Raw genomic sequence first — 21,345 nt, 5'->3', positions numbered from 1 at the left:
TAGTTCAAGAACTAACTCTAGTCTCGGCCGCAGTGCACACTCTGAGACTTTGTAATCTGCCTCAAGGGCATGATGGCAAGTAAGGTGAGGTAACCGCTGTGTCTTTATTCAGCCACAGTACCTCTATGGCTTCCAGACAGCATCCCCAAACTGTTAGGACTTCCTCTAAACACACAAGGACTGAGAGTGCCTTCAACGTGACTGTTCTTCACTGTGGCAGTGCCCAGTGGTCTAAAAGAGATAGTTAAGACAAGAATTCAAAAGAATTTTAAAAATTCACTCTCATTGTATCATAGGGACCAACCAAAATCTTATCATTAGCAAGGGAGGCTCCTTCTGGGACTCCGCCCATGTGTTATCGCGGGTGTAGAAATACACGAAGAATTTTTACTTCTTTTACTTCATCTCAAGGTTGTTAGCAGAAAAATCAACACCAGAAGAATGTAGAGGAAATGCTTCCAATTCTGTTGATGTCACATCATCTTAGCATGAAAAGCGGTGGAACTGAATATTATGGCAATGCCACACCTGTCCTTTTACATTTTACAACAGGTATCAATAAAGCTCCGGCATCTCAATTATAGTGGGAGGAACTCACAATGGAACGCAATCTTATATTATCCTAGAAGAGACCTACTCTTGCTATGAACAGAGAGGAATCAGGAATACGCATGTAGGGCCTCTTGGAAAAGCAGACTGGAAGGGTGACCGGGATTTGTCTTGAAGCTGCAAGTTTGCATATCAAGCAAGCTGCTTTTTTTTTAGATTGTATGTTTATTTATAGTGATTTACCTGGGGAAGGAGATGTTGCTGCTGAAGAATATAATACCATTCCCCCAGGACCAGGATTAGAGTGAAGCAAGTAAGTCACTCAACTCGGGTGTAAAATTTAAGGGGTGCCAAAAAAACTCAGTCATCAAATTAAATACTATTTTAATGCAATATTTTTAAATATTGGTGCTAAAAACCCCCTAATGAGCAAAATATCAAAATTTTAAATAAAGATAGTATTCCTAATTTTCTTTTGTGTCTCAGGCTCCACGATAGCTAGGCACAACACTGCTTGGCACTGCCACTGAGCAAAGAGAAGGGGCATACAGAACCGCTTTCAGGACATTCCTGTGTTTTTTTTTTTCCCCAAGTGTTTGGACAGTGATGATCACAGCAAATGCCAGGATTTCCAGGATTAAGACGGCTGAGCATTGACCTTTCTAACCTTTTCTTTTGAAAAAAATCTCCTCCAAACACAATCAGATGGAGAAACAGAAACACAAACCCCATCTTCAACAAACCTGGAAATCTCTGTACCCGGAAACCCACAACATATGAAGACAAAAGCAGGTGGAGGAATAGCGACTAAAGTAAAAGAGCAAAGGAAGAACAAACTTGGTTGGCGCACACCCTCAAGAAGCAAGACAACTCACCCCGAGAAGGATTAAGAATTGAAGCCTGTACGCTGAAAGGCGGGGATAGGAATGGGCGTTGAAAGCAATGAGGGGTGTCTGAAAAGGCTGGAAAAGCAGCGTGTAGCCCTCTGAGGCCCTCCCCCACTCCCATCAGTCGAGGCAACCACCCCTCCTTCACTCCCACAAGTGCTTTATCCGGGGAGAAACAACCTGAGAGGCTTCTGGGGAGCACCAGGCAGGACGAGGGCAGGGGTGAGGATTGAATGCAAGTCAGCATACCGAGCTGCGAGATTTGTCAGTACCTCACCTCACCCTGTGCCACACCGCCAGCAGCTAGGCTTCTCCTTCCCCAACAGCAGATTAGAGACGCTCTTTCTTTAGATACACTAAATTGCTACACAGAAAATACCTACACACACTGATATTTGGGGGACCACACCCACACCCACACGCTGCCTAACTACCTCCTCAATCTAAAAATAAGCCCACAAACTGACAAGATCTGCCCGGGGAACACAGAACTTTCAATTAGCTTTGCAGTGATTCATTTAAAAATCTGAACAAACCAAGGATCCCCGCATCTTTGAGGAAAGATTCCAACAGTAAAGACAGAGACCAAAACAAATAAGCCAGAAGGGGAAAAAAAGAACTCAGCGGGAACAGATAATGCAGACAGTAGAAGAAAATTTCAAAAAGTAAATTAATATTCTTGAGATAAGATTTTACACCCATGAAATAAGACTAGAATTCTATCAGGAAGGGAGGAAGGAAGGAAAGAAACAGAAACAAATGAAAGGAAAAATTAGAGAACAAAAGGTGCTTTTGGAAATAAAAAATGAGGGTGAAGTAAAAAAAGATAATAAATTTAAAAGATCTATTTAGGAGGTCCAACATCTAACTAAAAGTGTTCCCAAAAGAGAGAACAGTGGGAACAAATTTATCAAGGAAATAGCACACTATTTCCCAGAAATAAAGGCCAAGTCTCTAGTTTAAAAGAGTATATTGAATATACAAATAGGGAATCATTATGTTTTACACCTGAAATTAGCACAATATTATATGTCAATTAAAACTCAAATAAAGAAGAGCATATTGAGTGCCCAATGTAATACATTTTAAAAACAGCAACACCAAGACATATCAATTTGAAATTTCAGAACACCAGAAAAGAGATGATTCTAGAAGTTTTCAAAGAAAAAAAAGACCACATACAGAAGATTGGGAGTTAGAACAGTATTGAATTTCTCAACAACATTGGATGCTGGAAGACAATGGATCATTGGTCTCAAAATTCAAATTTAAAAAGCGATTTTTAACTTAGATGTATTCAAACATGCATAGTATCAAAATGATTATCTTCTTTGCACCTTTTGTCAGGATGCTATTGGAGGATGCACTTCAGCAAAATAAGAGAGTAAATTAAGAAAGAGTAAGTCGTCAGATCTAGGAAACTGGGTAGTCCAAGGATGACTCCAGTAGTTCTAGAAAGAAGTCAGTACAGATCCAAGTAGGAGGGCAAACACCTCCAGGAGGGAGATCTACATGGGAGGAAACGGCAGTGACAGTGGAAAATAAAATTCACAGGCATTTTACAGAGGGAGGGTGTGGGAGGAGGTTCTTTGAACCTAGTCAAAGGTTCAAAGAAAACTAAGCAGAGGAGAAGGGGGGGTGTGCGTGGGGAATTCATATCATTATTCTATATGTTTAGGCTCAGCAGTAAACAATATTTACATGGTAGTGGTACTGAAAACTCTGGAAAATCAAGGAGGAATCCCATATTTTCCTAAATAAGAAAAACTTTTATACATAAAGATGTCTTTTACAGTAATTAATTATCAAATATTGAAAACAAACAATCTGAATACCCAAGAGGGGAATCGTTAAATTATGACATATCACTTGATGGAATGTACATGAATAACATTACAGTCTTTTCTGCACATCAAGAATTCTTTACAGAACCTGCTTTGAGAGCAGCTTGTTAGATTGAAAGGAGGAATTGAGAAGAACATGAAAGCTGCTTGTGTGTTACTGTCGTGGGAAACTAAAACTGCCTTGTAGAAATATCAATCGATCAGGTAAATCCCAAAACAGGCAGCCTCAGAGCCCCACATTGTTAGTATTTAGTATTGTCAGTATGCAGTAAGAAAGAGAAGGTAAATGTTTTGGTAAACCTGTGTCTGGATGGCTTTGGGAAGAAAGACACAAGTGTCAGTAATATAATACCACGATCTCAAAGTGGTACAGCCTGGAAAGAGATAGGTGACTAGGGTAACATTGACCTAACTCAAAAGTGACCTGACTCATTGTGCAATAGGCGACAAGTGGGCAAAGATCTTGGAGAAAACTCACATTCGCCTTTACTTAGGACAGGCTCCTCAGCCAATCAAAGAAGGTACCCTGCTACCCCAGCAGCTCCGGGCTGCTCCGTAACAGGGTCAGGGAGGCAAGGAGCCAGGGATCCTTGGAAAACCTGCTGGTGCCTCCAAGCCCCAGAGCCCCAAAGTCATCTGCCAGAACTCTGAGCCTTATGCTGATAGATGATTTGGGGTTTGCCAACCCCAAAACAAGGCAAAAACATGATATGAGAAGTACAAGAGTTTACATTATACTTTCTTGTCTTAATTAAGACTATTTTGAAACAGAAACTGCTCCAACTCCCTTCAGTCAAAGAAGAAAATTAACTATAAGGATACAGGGGACTCTCTTGAACCCATGGGTTGGAAATGCAGCTGGGGGACCCAGAACACAAAGCTATCACAAACCAGACCAATTGCCTTCTTAGTCTGTCTCTCTCTCTCTCTCTCTCTCTCTCTCTCTCTCTCTCTCTCTCCCCTCCCTCCCTTCCTCTCTTTCTCCTTCCCTACCTTCCTCCATTTCCTCCATCTCTCTCTTCCACCTCTCTTTTTCCTTCCCTCTCTTTCTTTTCTCTCTCCCTTTGTTCGCTCCTTGGCTGCACCTCATTTTTTTCCCTCTCCCACCCATTGGCAGACCCTGAGAGGTTGTTTGTCTCCTGCTTAGACTTCTTTTACTTAAGAAAATTGTACCACACTCTGTCCCCAATTCTGAATACAATTCTCCATAGTTTATCATATCAACCACTTTTGGCCAATATTTTGAACTGACTGGCTCAATGGAACTTCCCTGGCACCAGTCGGGCAAAAATCCCAGCCTTGTATCACTGCAATGGTTAATATTATCTATATGTGTACCTGTGCTGCTGTGGACACCAGGAGAAAACCATTCTGTGCCGATGGTGTGATGGGGACCACTATGAATTCATGGTCTCCAGCCTCCACTGGGGCCTCAGCACTGCCCAGGAATCCTTTGGCTCTCCTGCTCACACACCCATTCTTCATAGATCATGGACTTCGCCAGTCTTCTGACATCTCCAGTGCTACTGCCTCTCCCTCACTACTAGCAAATTCCCTCATCATTAACTTCAGAAAGAAAAACAATAATAATAGATTATTAGAAATAATGAAAGATAGGAGTAATAGATAACAGAAGAGATACACCTGAAACTAATATAATATTGAATGTCTTAAATTAAAAAAAATTTTTTTTAAATAAAACTCTGTTAACTCTCACCTAGTAACCATTCTTTGATCTTTCTCCTATTAAACAGACGGCATTTCTTTCCTACCTGAAGCTAATCCCCTTCCAGTCTCCTTCGGCCTCCTCAGGATCTCACCCCACTGATTATCCCTGTCTTAGGATATTACTTGCTGAAGACACACCCTCAGCCTTTCAACCCCTACCAGCTAACATCCCTTTTGATTTTTAGTTTAAGTAAAAAACAAAAGTGTGTCTTAAGCACAAACTGTTTTAGACGGTGTGCTGGAGAATATTGTGATTATTGTGATGAACCAAACAGACATGGGTTCTCTGAACTTTCCAGCCCGGACAATAGTCTTTGAATAAAGAATTACAATTCTGACCTGTGTTACTTCATGGGAAGGACAGGGTGCTGTGTAATATATAGCAAGGAAATTAAACCTTATCTGGTAAGGTAAGGCCTTCTTGAGGCAGGTGAAATTGAAAGCTGCCACATAAGGCAAGTATAAGAAGAATTCAATGAGAAGCAAGAAGTAGAATTCTATGCAGTTCCAACCAAAATCCTCAGAGATTTTCATGAAACTTGACAAGCTGATTCTAAAATTGGAAAAGAATAAGGTTAAGAAGAGCCAAAATAATTTGAAGAGAAATAAAATGGAGAAACTTGTCTTATCAAAAACCTATTAATAAAACTATAGTAATTAAGACTGTATGATCTTGGCACAGAAATAAAATTAAAGCAATGAAAACCTCTCTGGCTTTGTTTGTGCTTTCCTACTCATCCTTCAGGACACAAAATGAGTATCTCTGCCTCGAAGAAATCTCTGAGAGAAGAAATCTCTGACAGCACCCTCCCTCAAAATCTTGACTAGGTTCCACCTTGTGGTGCTTCTGTAGCACTCTTACTTCCCCAATACACAACACATCTACTCTCATACCTGCCTCCCTCACTATTAGGACAATTACTTGTTTTCACTGCTATTCTCAGCCTACGGGCATTCCTTTAAAGGAAGACTTAAAGTATTACCTTAACGGTAGTATGAAGACAGTACTACCCACCCCCCACCCACTTCTTGACTTCCCACCCACTTTCCCTCATTTACTGAAGACTTTAGCACTTTTGACTGCAGTCATACTCTCCTAAAGCAAGCCAACTTTCTGGGTTTTAACATCTACAAAGACAATCCATTCAAAAATAGTCTTTGCAGTTTCTTAACATCCCCATTTTTCAACAGACTTCCTCACTCCACCTCAGCCTCTCACCCTGAAGGTCATAAGTCTACCTTCAAAATCATAAATTCAATCTTTCTACTGTGGAGATAAATGAATATTGCCCTAATGAGAAAAAAAAGAAGCTATTTATTCAGAGCTTGCTATAGCAAAAGAGTCAGCCACCATCATTTGCTTTTGGCAGAGACTCAAAGGCAAGCAGGAAAGCTTTTTATAGTAAGAGAGGAGAGAGAGAGAGAGAGAGAAGAGGTTTCAGGTAATGCCCTGGTGGTTTTTGGAACAGGGAAGCTCGAGGCAGGCTAACTAGAAATGGGGCATCTTATATGATTGATTTAGGGAGCACATTTGGCTTTTTCTTGTTCTGAGCTGGAAAGGAGGGCCGATAGATGATTGATAGATAGATAGATAGATAGATAGATAGATAGATAGATAGATAGATAGATAGATAGATAGATAAACTGGCAGTCATTGACCAAGTCCTGATCATATATCGTTTGGCCATATTCCTCTTGTATATTCAGTCTTTCACTATTCATTAACCATAACCTTCACTCTTTCCCACTTACCTGCTCAATTATTTCCACTTTGATGATTCTTCATCTTACATTTGGACTTAGTTATCATCTCTCTCACTGGATTTTCAACTTCTACTGAGTATCTTCCTTCAATATTCAAATAAGTTGTAGTCTTTCCCAACATAAAAAACAAAAACAAACAATAAAAAAACCCATCTGAACTCCATCGCCCAATCTCCTAATTCAGGTCCCATTTCTCTACTACCCTTTGCAAGCAAACTTCTCCATTTTTCTATCCATGCTTTATGTTACAGATCCACCAGAAGCCTCATTCCATCTTTTCTCTGTCCCTACCCTGAAGCAATCATTATTCTAAACTTGACGTGTATCATTACTATCCTTGCATGTATTTAAATTTTACCATTAGGTTTAACTATATAAAGTTTTAATATTTGATCATTTTGAACTGTAAAATAAACAATTTCATTTTGTTCAAGCTGATATAAATGTATGTAGCTCTAAACAATAGATGTACTATGATTTTTTGTGTTAAATTTTTACATAAATATGTCATAACAAATATATATAGCAAGTAAGTTATGGAGCCATGATAAATATAGGCGTTCTGCTCTAGAGTCGAAGTTTTAAAAACTCTACTATGGGGCCAGCCCAGTGGCTCCGGCGGTTGGAGCTCCATTTTCCTAAGTCCGAAGGCTGCCGGTTCGATTCCCACATGGGCCAGGGGGCTCTCAACCACAAGGTTGCCTGTTCATCAACTCGAGTCCCGCAAGGGATGGTGGACTGCGCCCCCTGCAACTAGCAACGGCAACGGCAACTGGACCTGGAGCTGAGCTGTGCCCTCCACAACTAAGACTCAAAGGACAACAGCTTGAACTGAATGGCACCCTCCACAACTAAGATTGAAAGGACAACAACTTGACTTGGAAAAAAAGTCCTGGAAGTACACACTGTTCCCCAATAAAGTCCTGTTCCCCTTCCCCAATAAAATCTTTAAAAAAAAAAACCAACTCTACTATGTTATATTAACAACAGGTAACAAGAAACTTTTACAAAGGAAAAAAATGAATAAGCTTTAATTTGTTCTAAAGAAAAATATTTTCAAGTACATTTTCCTGTTATTCAATTAATATTCAAGTATATAATATACATAATATTATGTATACTAAACATAGTAATGTTTAAAATATACCTTTGATTCACTAATCTCACTTCTTCTTCTTCCATAGTAAAAAAATCTCTGATTTTATCTGGGCACGAGGCCACCCAGAATAAAGACTACATTTTCAAAATCCCCATACAATTAAGTGTGGTCATCTCTAAACTCTGGAACAGTGAGAGATGTGGGCAGAAGTTTTGTGTGCAAAGTCCAGAAAGTGTTTTTGAAGGGAGGGGGTAAGCATTTCTCCTTTTTGTCCTTTCTATTGGCAGGAATGAGGACATGATAACTGGACATTAAGCCGCCATCTTGGGTCATGAGGTGAAAAACCACATCTTAAGTCTCAGTAGAAAGACAACCACATCTTAAATCTGACTAAATAGTAAGATAAGAAGAATTACCAGTCCAGGAATACCTGCCTCCAGACTTTTTCTACATAAGACAAAAACGAATTTCTCTTTTCAATTAGCCATTTTGGTTTTTTATTTGTCACAACTGAATTTAATCCTAATTAATACTCCTTGCCTTTACTTCCCTTCTTTTAATCTTCTTTCTGCATATGTATTTCCTTTATTCCCTGCTATGTGCCAAGCAAATCTACTTTTCTATTTGTCTCCATTATTTTCCTTGCTTTCTTGTCCTTATTCCAATAAATGTTTATTTGGCAATGCTATCTAAGGACAGACCTCGGAGAGATTGTGGGTTTGGTTGTAGAGCACCGCAAAAAAGTGAGTCATAAGCATTTTGCTGGTGGAAGGTCTTGCTTCAATTTGTAAAACAATGCAATATCTGTGAAGCACAATAAATCAAAGCACAATAAAACAAATATGCCTGTACTAGATTCAGGAGAAACAAAATTGCAAAAGATTCTAACTCTACTGTTTAGGCATTCATTGTCTAATTAGGGAGCAACTTGTAAGCAGGTGCAGTACAATGCAAAAAATATTATAAAGAGGCATGTACAAAAACCTTGGAGAGAACTTGAAGCCTCAACTCATGTGTAAGCTTCCCTGAAAGCCTTCCCTGACATGATTAAATTACCCTTTTCTGTACCCCTTAGCAATTACCATACTGAATAATCCCCCAGGATTTTTCTGGAACTAAGTCTGTATATTTCAAACAAGAATCTTTTATCTTCCTTTTTTTCCCTTTATATCAACCGTCTTTCTCCTTCTCTAATATGTTCAATGTTATAGTGGTGACATAACAAGGCTGGCACGAAATGGGTGATACTAGTTCCATGGGCACTCTCTTTTCCTTTTGGACTCAAAGACCATAAAAAGGATGTGGATGTGAAATTGATATTTGTAGATATCATCAAGAAGCCTTAAAATATTGCAGGATGATAGAAAACTTGCAAATGTGAAATGCGAAAATGTGTAGTTTAGAATCTTCTAATTTTTAAAATTGTTTGCTGTCTATGTGGGTCCTGCATATGTCATCAAGTACTCAGAGGACCAAAATCTCACCTAGGACACCATCTGTGCCTTCATAGAGTAAATGTACTTAATAGATTACAGTCGACTATAGGGTAAGGGCCAAAAGGGAGGTTAAAAGTGCTCCTTGAACAGGTGATGGCACATTTAATTTTGATTTTTGAAATATATTTACTTACATAATTATTAAAATGATAAAATGCCCTGGAAAGTTTTTAATTATTTTATTATGAAATATTGCAGACATAAAGAAAGGTACAAATATAAAGAGCATACATGTACCCCCTACTCAGCTTACGAAATAAAATATTACAATGTTGAGACCCTCTGAGTGCTCTTGCCTATTCTTAGAATTTCCCACTCTACCAAAATGTAGCCTCTATCCTGAAATACATGATTGTCATTGCCATGTATAGGTTTATGTTTTTACTATATTCATGTGTCTTCAAAGAATAATTGTCATTGTTTTAAGTTGTATATGATTTGTACAAATATATATATCTTGTATTTTTATGCAACTTGTTTTTTTGCTTATTACTATGTTTTTGAGATTTATTCTCTTTGATTCATGTAGTTATACTTCATTCCACTTACTTGTATTTTGAAAGATCCTAGCATCTCAAAACTCGGTTATAGTGACAGAAATCAGAAGAATGGTTGCCTCCGGTAGGCTGGAGCAGACTGGACACAAGGGTATTTGAGGAAGATAGAAACGTGCTTTATCTTGTTTTGGATAGTGCTTACTGAATGTATATTATTGTCAAAGTTCATTGAATTTAACACTTAAGATCTATGCATTTCATTGTATGCAAATTTTATCTTCAAAAAAATTAAAAACAAATAAGCATGAACAATAAAAAGAAAGTCTAGTCTCAGTGATTCTAATTCAGTAGGTCTATGGTGGGAACCAGCATATGTACTTATTTCCACAAAGTTCTAGAGTAATTCTGAGGTGGACCCAAGTTGAAGACAACTACCCTAGAATGATGCAAAGTTGGCGCGGGAATTAGGGAAAAAGTCATCTGTCAAAAACCTGAAAAACTACTCATAGTATTCTCTGTCCTCCCTACACTTCTTATAGTGAAGAGGGAGTTGGCATATTCTACAAGAGTAAGAAATAGCGGTGTTTGACCCCAAATCAAGCATAATGGCAGCTAGGCCTGAATGCAAGAAACTTAAGATGTTTGCAATTTAATAACGGATACCTGAATTAAATTTAATTCTTTCTCACACATTGGTGGAGGCACAACTAGGAATATATCTGTGTCTTGCACATTTAAGAGCTATGCCTCCCTGAATTACCTAGTCTCCCTCCCATTCTTCTCTTTATCATCTCTTTGTTCTCCTCTCTTATGTTCTTTTCAAAGTCAAATCAAGGAAAGTTTCCCTCGATTTGTAGAGAGTTTCACTCTCTACATACGCCTTGATTTTTTTAAATCTAATTTTTGTCTAATTACAGTTGACATTCAAAATTATTTTATATTAGTTTCAGGTGTACAGCATAGTGGTTAAACACATTTATGAAATTTATGAAGTGATCCTCCCTTTAAGTCTAGTACCCACCTGGCACCATACATAGTTATTACAACATTATTGACTATATTCCCTATACTGTACTTTACATTCCATGACTATTTTATAATTACCAATTTGTACTTCTTAATCCCTTCACATTTTTCACCCTGCCCCACAACACCCCATCCATGCGGCAACCATCAAAATGTTCTCTGTATCTCTGAGTCTGTTTCTGTTTTATTTGTTCATTTTGTTCTTTATTCTACATATAAGTGAAATCATATGGTATTTGTCTTTTCCTACCTGACTTATTTTACTTAGCATAATATTCTCTAGGTCCATCGATGTTGTCACAAATGGTAAGATTTCGTTCTTTTTTATGGCCGAGTAATATTCCATTGTATATACCCATGTACCACCTCTTCTTTATCCAATTGTCTATTGATGGGCACTAAGTTGCTTCCATATCTTGGTTATTGTAAATAACACTACAATGAACATAAGGGAGCATATATTTTTTCAAATTAGTGTTTTGGATTTCTTTCAATAAATACCCAGAAGTAGAATTGCTGGGTCATAAGGTAGTTCTATTTTTAATTTTTTGAGGAAACTCCATGCTATTTTCCACAGTGGCTGTACTAATTTGCAATCCCACCAACAGTGCACAAGGATCTCATTTTCTCCACATCCTTGCCAACAATTGATGTTTGTTGATTTACTGATGATATCCATTGTGACAGGTGTGACGTGATATCTCATTGTGGTATTTATTTGCATTTCTCTGATTATTAGTGACATTGAGAATCTATTCATATGTCTATTGGCCACCTGTATGTCCTCTTGGGAGAAACGTCTATTTAGGTCCACTGCTCATTTTTTAATTAGATTGCTTGTTTGTTTGCTTGTTTATTTGTTTTTGGTGTTGAGTTGAGTGAGTTCTTTATAAATTTTGGATATTAATCCTTTATCAGATGTATCATTGGCAAATATCTTCTCCCATTCAGTAAGTTGTCTTTTTATTTTGTTGATGGTTTCCTTTGCTGTGCAAAAACTTTTTAGTTCGATGAAGTCCCATTTGTTTATTTTTTCTTTTGTTTCCCTTGCTTGTGGCAACATGTCAGAAAAAATATTACTAAGAGCAATGTCAGACAGTTTCCTGCTTATGTTTTCTTCTAGTTTTATGATTTCAGGCCTTACACTTAAGTCTTTAATCTATCTTGAATTTATTCTTGTATATGGTGTAAGAAGGTGATCTGGTTTCTTTTTTTTTTCATGTCCAGTTTTCCCAACACCATTTATTGAATAGACTATCTTTACCCCATTGTATGTTCTTGCCTGCTTTATCATAGATTAATTGACCATATAGGAGTTAGGTTTATTTCTGGGCTCTTTCTTCTGTTCCACTGATCTATGTCTCTGTTTCTATGCCAGTATCATGCTGTTTTTATTACTTCAGCCTTGTAGTATAGTTTGATATCAGGTATTGTGATACCTCCAACTTTGTTCTTCTTTCTCAAGATTGCTGTGGCTGTTTGGGGTCTTTTGTGGTTCCATATAAATTTTAGCATTATTTGTTTCAGTTCTGTGAAAAGTGGCATTAGTATTTTTATAAGGATTGCACTGAATCTATAGATTGCTTTGGGTAGTATGGACATTTTAACTATGTTAATTCTTCCTGTCCATGAGCACAGTATATGCTTCCATTTACTCGTATCTTCTTCAATTTCTTTCTTCAATGTCTTACAATTTTTCCAGTACAGGTCTTTTACCTCTTTGGTTAAATTTATTCCTAGGTATTTTTTTTTTTGATGCAATTGTAAATGGGATTATTTTCCTACTTTCCTTTCTGATAATTTGTTATTGGTGTATAGAAATGCCTGAATATTAATTTCTGAATATTAATTTTGTATCCTGCTACTTCACTGAATTCACTTATCAGTTCTAATAGGTTTTTGGTGGAATCTTTAAGGTTCTCTATATGCAGTATCATGTCATCTATAAATCATGACAGTTTTACTTCTTCCTTTTCGATGTGAATGCCTTTTGTTTCTTTTTATTGTCTGATTTCTGTCACTAGCACTTCCAATACTATGTTGAGTAAAAGTGGTGGAAGTTGACATTCTTGTCTTGTTCCTGATCTTAAGGAAAATGCTTAGTGAACATTGAGTGTGATGCTACCTGTGGGTTTATCATATATGGCCTGTTATTATGTTGAAGTATGCTCCCTCTATTCCCACTTTGCTGAGAGTTTTTATCATAAGATACTGAATTTTGTCAAATGCTTCTTCTGCATCTGTTGATATGATCATATGATTTCTATCCTTCATTTTGTTTGTGTGGTGTATCACATTAACTGATATGTTGGTATTGAAATAACCTTGCATCCCAAGAATAAATCCCACTTGATCATAGTGTATGATGTTTTTAATGTATTGCTGAATTTGGTTTGTTAATATTTTGCTGAGCATTTTTGCCTCTCTGCTCATCAGAGATATTGGCCTATAATTTTCTTTTTTATAGTTTCTTTTTCTGGTTTGGGAATCAGGTTAATGCTGGCCTGGTATAATGATGTTGGGAGCCTTCCCTCCTCATGAACTTTTAGGAATAGTTTGAGAAGGGTAAGTATTAATTCTTCATTGAATGTTAACTAAAACTCACCTGTGAAGCCATCCAGTCCAGGACTTTTTTTTTTTTATTAGGAGTTTTCATATTACTTACTTAATTTCATTAGTAGTAATCAGTCTGTTCAGATTTTCAATTTCTTCTTGACTCAGTCTTGGAAGACTGTATGTTTTTAGGAATTTGTCCATTCTTCCAGATTGTCCAATTTTTTGACATGTAATTGTTCATAGCATTTTCTTATAATCCTTTGTAATTCTGTGGTGTCGGTTGTCATTGCTCCTCTTTCATTTCTGATTTTATTTATTTCTGCCCTCTCTCTTTTTTTCTTGATGAAGCTGGTTAAAGGTTTATCAATTTTGTTTATCTTTTCAAAGAACAAGCTCTTGGTTTCATTGATCTTTTGTATTTTTTTAAGACTCTATTTCATTTATTTTTGCTCTGATCTTTATTATTTTATTCCTTCTGCTCACTTTGGACTTTGTTTGCTGTTTTTCTCATTCCTTTATATGTAGGGTTAGATTGTTTCGTTGAGATTTTTCTTATTTCTTGAGGTAGGCCTGTATTGCTATGAATTTCCCTCTTGGGACAGCTTTTGTTGTGTCCCATAGGTTTTGGGTCATTTTGTTTTTTATTTTCATTTGTCTCAAGGTATATTTTGCTTTCTTCCTTTAGCTCATTGTTAACCCATTCATTGTTTAGTAGCATGTTATGTAAGCTCCATGTGTTTGTATGTTTTTCAGTGCTTTTCTTGTAATTGATTTCTAGTTTTATACCATTGTGGTCAGAGAAGATGCTTGGTGTGCTTTCAATTTTCTTAAATTTCTTGAGACTTGTTTTGTGGCCTAACATGTGGTGTATCTTGGATAACATTCCACATGCACTTGAAAAAAATGTATATTCTGCTATTTTGGGGTGAAATGCTCTAAAAATAGCAATTAAATTCATCTTGTCTAACGTGTCATTTAAATCTGCTGTTTCCTTGTTGATTTTCTGTCTTGAAGATCTATCCCTTGTTATGTCTCATACTATGAGTGTTAATATTTCCCTTTATGTCATTTAATAGTTGCTTTATTTAGGTGCTCCTGAACGATGGAAATATCCTGTATCTTAATAATGCTGGTGGTTACATGACTGTTTACATTTATCAAAGCTCACTGAATTATACACTTTAAGTCAGTGAATTTTATTATATTTAAGTTGTACCTCAATAAAACTGATGATAAAAAGTGGTCTGCTGTTAGTATGTTCCTTGCAGAACACAAAAAAACTTCTCTGGAGGTACATACCCTTAACTCAAGCTTCACAGGATTTCCAAAAATAAAGCCCAGCTGAACATGAGATTACCACATAAAAATTTCAAAACATTTAAGGGAACTATTAGCCTCCATTAATAAAAAAAAAGAATAATCAGCAAAAGGAGACTCACTAGGGTCACAGATAACTAGACTATTCAGTAGACATTGTAAATTAAGTATATATTAAAATTATAAAGACATATAATAAAGAATTAAAAACATTAGAACAAAAAAAGACATTATTGAAAAAAGACCAGAGCTTTCAAAATAACATTTTCCCCTCAACAAAAGAAGGAGGAGGAAGAGGAGGGAAATAAAGAAAGATCATAAGCAGAATTTCTAGAAATAAAAAAATGTAGTCATTGATTTTTAAAATTATGGACAGGTCTAACAGCTGATTAAATTAGCCAGCGAGAGAGCTAAGGAATTGGAAAATTGATCTAGGGAAAACATATAGACTATAGCATACAAAGCTAGTGAATGAATAATATAAAAATTTAAGAAACGTGGAAAATAGAGCAAGAAAATCTATTTCTAATGGTTATTAAGAAGCAGAGAACTGAACAAAATAGAATATTCAAAGAGATAATGACTCAGAATTTTCCAGAATCAATGGATGACAGTGAACAAAGACATTTTAACATCTTTCAAGACTTCAAATAATAACCCCTCTTAACCTTCTTAATTTTTTCCTGTCATCACTCCTCCAACTTTATACTTCACTCATTAACTAGGATAAACAATACAAGAGGCGAAGCAGCTTGCTTGTGGGAGTGTCAGGATTATATTCTTATTGTAATCAGTTGCAAATCAGTGTTTTCCTTTGAACCCTTAACATAGTGCATGCCGTTGCCTCTGTCTGAAATATAACGTTTTATTGATGTGCCACTACACTGGTCACATTTTTTATTCAATATTCTAATGAAATAGCCAAAGCCTCCATTTTGTGGTTAATGGATAGTTAATTTTCTTCCAAGAGTTTCTTTACTAATGATATATCCAGTTATCCCAGGAGTTTACTCAGGCCTGAGAACAGTGGCCTCAAAGAAACCAGAAAGCCTGTTCCATTTGCTCTTCATGGGTTGCTGGGTCAGCCATTGAGGGACCCTGGAGATTCCCAAGGAATCTTGGGGGCTGAACCTCAAATAACCACCCTTGAAGCTGAGGGTCTGCTACCACTGCCATAGCTACCTCTCTAACTACTACCATGGGTCAGCAGAAAGGCACTGGAGGCTCAGAGTCGCATTTGTCTGGGTCTATGCCCTAGGACATATTACCCCTACCCCTCTTCCCACAATCTCAATAGCTGTTCCCCACAACCTCCCTGTGCGTTTCCTGTATGACCCTACATGTGTGAGGGTCAAGAACAAAATGAGAAGTTTCTTTCACTCCTTGCTATAGTTGGCCCAAATCACCACAAACCCAGACTCCCAACATTTCATTCTACACTCACACACACACACACACACACACACACATACACACAGCACAGAGAGGGCCAGGATTTAGCCACCAAATCCTGATAATTGTATTTCCTCCCTGCTCCTTCTTCTAAATTGTACTCTGTTTTTCATCCCTTCTGTAACCACCGGGCCTCAGATCCTAAACATCTCTTATCCAGACTGCCACTAGAGTCTCCCGTCTCCCTGCCTTCACTCACCATTCATACCTCCCTGCTCACTTCCTTGTCACTGCCATACCCCTTACTCTCCTCAATTCCTTTCAAGCTGGCACTAGAGGGATCTAAATTTCAAAACGGATTATGTTCTTCTCCTGATTAAAGTCACAACATAGTAAATTAGAAAGAGCCTGATTTAGAGCTGGCATGTCTTGGTTCCATGGCTTATTAGCTACTTAGCATCTCTGTCTTTTAGTTTCCTATCCTATAAAACAGATAAATAATAGTATTTATCTCATAAGATTGTTTTTAGGATTAAATTATATAATGTGTGTGAAGTTCCTAGCACAATGCCTGGCATTAGTGAATACTCAAAGTAATGGTAAGTGTCTGCATTTCCTCTCTTTGTTTCCTAATCACCTGTGATTAAGTCTGAACGTGTCATGACATAAGAGATGTCTGCATCATCCCTAGCTCTAAAATGGAGCCGACTCAGTCACACATAGTCTTCCTATCTCTGGTGTTCACCCAGAACATTCTTGTTCTTGTTGTCCGAGTGTTTTTATTCTTTGACTTCTTACCAAATTTACATCAGACTTCTGGGTCTTTCTGACCTGCTTGGAATCATTTCACCACCCAACTAGTCTCAGGCCAACTTCACTTGATTTTAATTCTGCATTTTTATGTGATTTTTATGTATTTGAAGCTTCAGATTAAGGTATTCTCATGAAACATCACTGTCTGGGTGTAATCTAGACTGAGTTCCTCTCCTTTTTCCTGACCTCCAACCTCCACACCCCCAGCATGCCGCTTCAGTTTTGCGGATTGGACATAAAGCCCTCCAGTATCCCTTCCTGCCTATGTCACACTGTCCCTCTCTCCTATATGCCAGTGATTCTTTTTCACGTTTTTGTATATTTATCCGTACCATTTTCTCCCTTGCCCACCCAGTAAACTCTAATTTAAGACCTGTTTCAAACATTTCTTCTTTGATAAAGGCTTGCTTGACTCTCTCCCTTTTTCCTCCCCTGAAGGACAAGCATCATGTCTGATTGTACTGGGCCAGGAGTGTAGTTGGAGCTCAGTGAATATTTGTTGAAAGGCAGCCCCTGCAAGGATTGGTCATTAGTCCTGGTTCCTAGATCTGTCCTTGCTGCTATCTTTTCAGATACCTAGGTCTTCAGTTTTTTCCTTTGGTTCTGTAAAGAACTCTGATCCATTTGACAAAGTCTTTGTTGCTGTTGTTGTTTTGCTTAAGTTAGTTAAACTTATGTTGCTTGCAATTATAAATTCCTAATGATGTAAGCATATACTGCTTTTATAATGAGAAAAAATGTTTTTTACAGTGAAAATATAAATAGACTCCATTTTAATCAATTATTTTTTGGGCAGCTGTTTTTGAGGAAAGTGAGACTCTTCACATTCACCTACTATGGGAGAGCTGCAATTTGAAGAGGGTTTTCAATAATGAAGTGAGGGCATAAGAGATAGGAGGCATAAGACGTCTGGCTAGGTCACTGTGGTGAAATGCACACATGAAAGGCCACACTGGGGGCCTCTCTGGAAAGAGAGTACATCCAATTGCTTTCAGTCCCTCAGTTGGCGTCATTGGGCAAGAGGAGGTAGCTCTCCCTGAACTTATGGGAAGCAGGCCCATCATCTTTAAAAATCATTTGTGCTCTGCACAAAACAGCTTCTCAAAATGTTCACTAAAAATTAGATTTTAATCAATGGAAAAGACTAGAGTGTCCAGAAGTAAACCCATGCCTATATGGTCAATTAGTCTATGACAAAAGAGGCAAAAATATACAATGGGGAAAATACAAAAATATGATAATAACTATGTATAGTGCCACGTGGGTAGTAGACTAATCAGGGGGATCAGTTCGTAAATTATATAAATCTCTAACCACTATGCTGCACATCTCAAACTAATATAAAATAATATTGAATGTCAACTGTAATTGAAAAACATTTTAAAGGGAGGAAAAATGGTGAAGTGGAATAAGAAGTTCAAATTTCCACGTATAAAACAAATAAGTCATGGAGATGTAATGTACAGCATAGGGAATATAGTGAATAATATTGTAATAGCGTAGTACGGTGTCAGGTGGTTACTGGACTTACCACGATGACCACTTCTTTAGGTATATAAATGTTGAATAACTATAATGTACACCTGAAACTAATGTACTATTGTATATTAGCTATATTTTAATTAAAATCTTTTTAAAAAAGAGAGTATTTCCATCATTCAAAAAGTTCCTTTGTGCCTCCTTGCAGTCAATCTGTTTCCCCACCTCTGGTCCCAGGCAATCACTGATTTGCTTTATGTCACTATATTTTTTGCTTCTTGTAGAATTTCATATAAATGGAATCATACAATATCTAGTCCTTTGTTTCTAATAATTTCACTTAGCATAACCTTTTTTATACTGTTCTATGTTGATAAGTGTATTAGTAATTTACTCAGTTTATTGATATTCTACAATTAGTTTAACTATTCATCAATTGCTGAACATTAAGGTTCTTTCCAGTTTTTGACTATTCTAAATAGAGCTGCTATGAACATTTGTATATAAATCTTTGTGTGGACATTAGTTCTCATTTCTCTTGGGTAAATACCTAGAAGTGAAATCCCACCAGCAATACATATACAAGGTCTGACAGTTAAGTTCATGAACTTGTTGCAATGATGTTTTTAATTTAATTTTTTTTTATTTTAAATTACTTTTAATTATTTTTTTTTAATTGGGAACTGTGTTTCTTCCAGGACCCAACAGGTCCAAGTCAAGTCGTTGTCCTTCAATCTAGCTGTGTAGGATGCAGCTCAGCTCCAAGTCCAGTCGCCATTTTCAATCTATGTGGTTGCAGGGGGTGCAGCCCACCCATCGCATGTGGGAATCGAACTGGCAACCTTGCTGTTGAGAGCTCGTACTCTAACCAACTGAGCTAACCAGCCGGCCCTGTTGCTAACTTTTTTGAATATCAGAGGGATTATTCATTATGAATTTGTACCAACTGGACAAACAGTTAACCAAGTTTACTATGTGGAAGTGCTGAAAAGGCTGCGTGAAAAAGTTAGATGACCTGAACTTTTTGCCAACAATTCATGGCTCTTGCATCATGACAATGCACCAGCTCACACGGCACTGTCTGCGAGGGAGTTTTGAGCCAGTAAACAAATGACTGTATTGGAACACCCTCCCTACTCACCTGATCTGGCCCCCAGTGACTTCTTTCTTTACCCGAAGATAAAGGAAATATTGAAAGGAAGATATTTTGATGACATTCAGGACATCAAGGGTAATCCGACAACAGCTTTGATGGCCATTCCAGAAAAAGAGTTCCAAAATTGCTTTGAAGGGTGGACTAGGTGCTGGTGTCAGCACATAGCTTCCCAAGGGGAGTACTTGGAAGGTGGCCATAGTGATATTCAGCAATGAGGTATGTAGCACTTTTTCCAGGATGATTTCGCAAACTTAATTGTCCATATGAGAGTTCAGTTGGTCTACATTCTTTTTCTAGGATGAGTTCGCAAACTTAATTGTCCTCTTATGAGAGTTCAGTTGGTCTATATTCTTACATTTGGTATTATCAGTCTTTAATTTTAGCTACTCTAGTGTAGTAGTATGTCATTGTGATTTTAATTTGTTTTTCCCTAATGATTAATGATGTTAAGCATATTTTCATGTGCTTATTAGTCATTCATATATCCTCTTTTGTGAACAGTCAGTTCAAACCTTTTGCCTATCTTTTTTTATTACCTATACTGTTTGTTTTTTTATTAAGTTGTAAGAGTTTTTAAACATGTATTCTAGATACAAGTTCTTTATCAGATACATATTTTGAAAATATTGTCTCTATGGATGTGGCTTCTTTCGTTTTAACAATGTTTTTCAAAGAGCAACCATTTTTAATTTGTATGAAGTCCAATTTTATAATTTTTTCTCTTTTATGAGTTGTGCTTCTTGTGCCTATGTAAGAAATATTTTTCCCAACTCAATTTTCCTTTTGAAAAACTTAGGTTTAAGTCTATGCTCCATTTAAAATTAATTTTTAATATGATATGAGGTAAGAATGAAGTTTTATTTTTTGCTTATGGATATTCAACTGTTCCAACACCATTTGTTGAAAAGACTATCCTTTCTTCCATTGAATTATCTTGGAACATTGACATACAAGTGTGGGCCTATACCTAGACTATCTATTCTGTTCTATTGACCTATACATCTTATGCCCATATCACACTCTCTTGATTATTGTACATTTATAGTAAATCTCAAAATCAAATCGCATGATTCTTCCAACTTTGGTCTTTTACAAGATTGTTTTGGCAATTCTGGGTCCTTTGCATTTCTATATAAATATTAGAATCTGCTTTTCAGCTTCTATAAAAAATCTGCCAAGATTCTATCTGGTATTACAATGAATCTATAGATCAATTTAGGGAGAATTAACATTTTAATAATATTGAGTTTTCTGATCCATGAACACAGTATATCTATTCACTTAGGTAATTTATAATTTTCCTCAGAATAGTTTTGTAATTTTCAGTGTACAGGTCTTGCACATATTTTGTTACATTTATCTCTAAGTATTGCATGATTTTTTTATTCTACTATATGTGGCTATTTGGAAATAGTACTTTAAATTTTAATTTCCAATTGTTCATTGCTAATAAGAAATAAAACTGATATTTGTGTGTTGACCTAATGCCCTGAGAGTTTGTTGAAATCACTTATAGAACTAGTACTTTTTTGTAGATTCCTTGGGATTTTCTATATAGATGATTATGTCACCTACATACCACGTTTTATTTTAAATTCTGAGAGTTTCCTGACTGATACTAGTATATTGATGATATACATTCAAACTCTAAATCTCAGTGACATCAAATCAGGCTAGTAGTTATAAATTCAAAAAGACTACTTCCTTTTTACTGTCTAGATCCCAGGCCAAGACAGGTAAGA

The sequence above is a fragment of the Rhinolophus sinicus genome, linkage group LG02 (genome assembly GCF_036562045.2).
Source record: "Rhinolophus sinicus isolate RSC01 linkage group LG02, ASM3656204v1, whole genome shotgun sequence".
NCBI lineage: Eukaryota > Metazoa > Chordata > Mammalia > Chiroptera > Rhinolophidae > Rhinolophus > Rhinolophus sinicus.
This window is presented reverse-complemented; position numbering follows the sequence as displayed.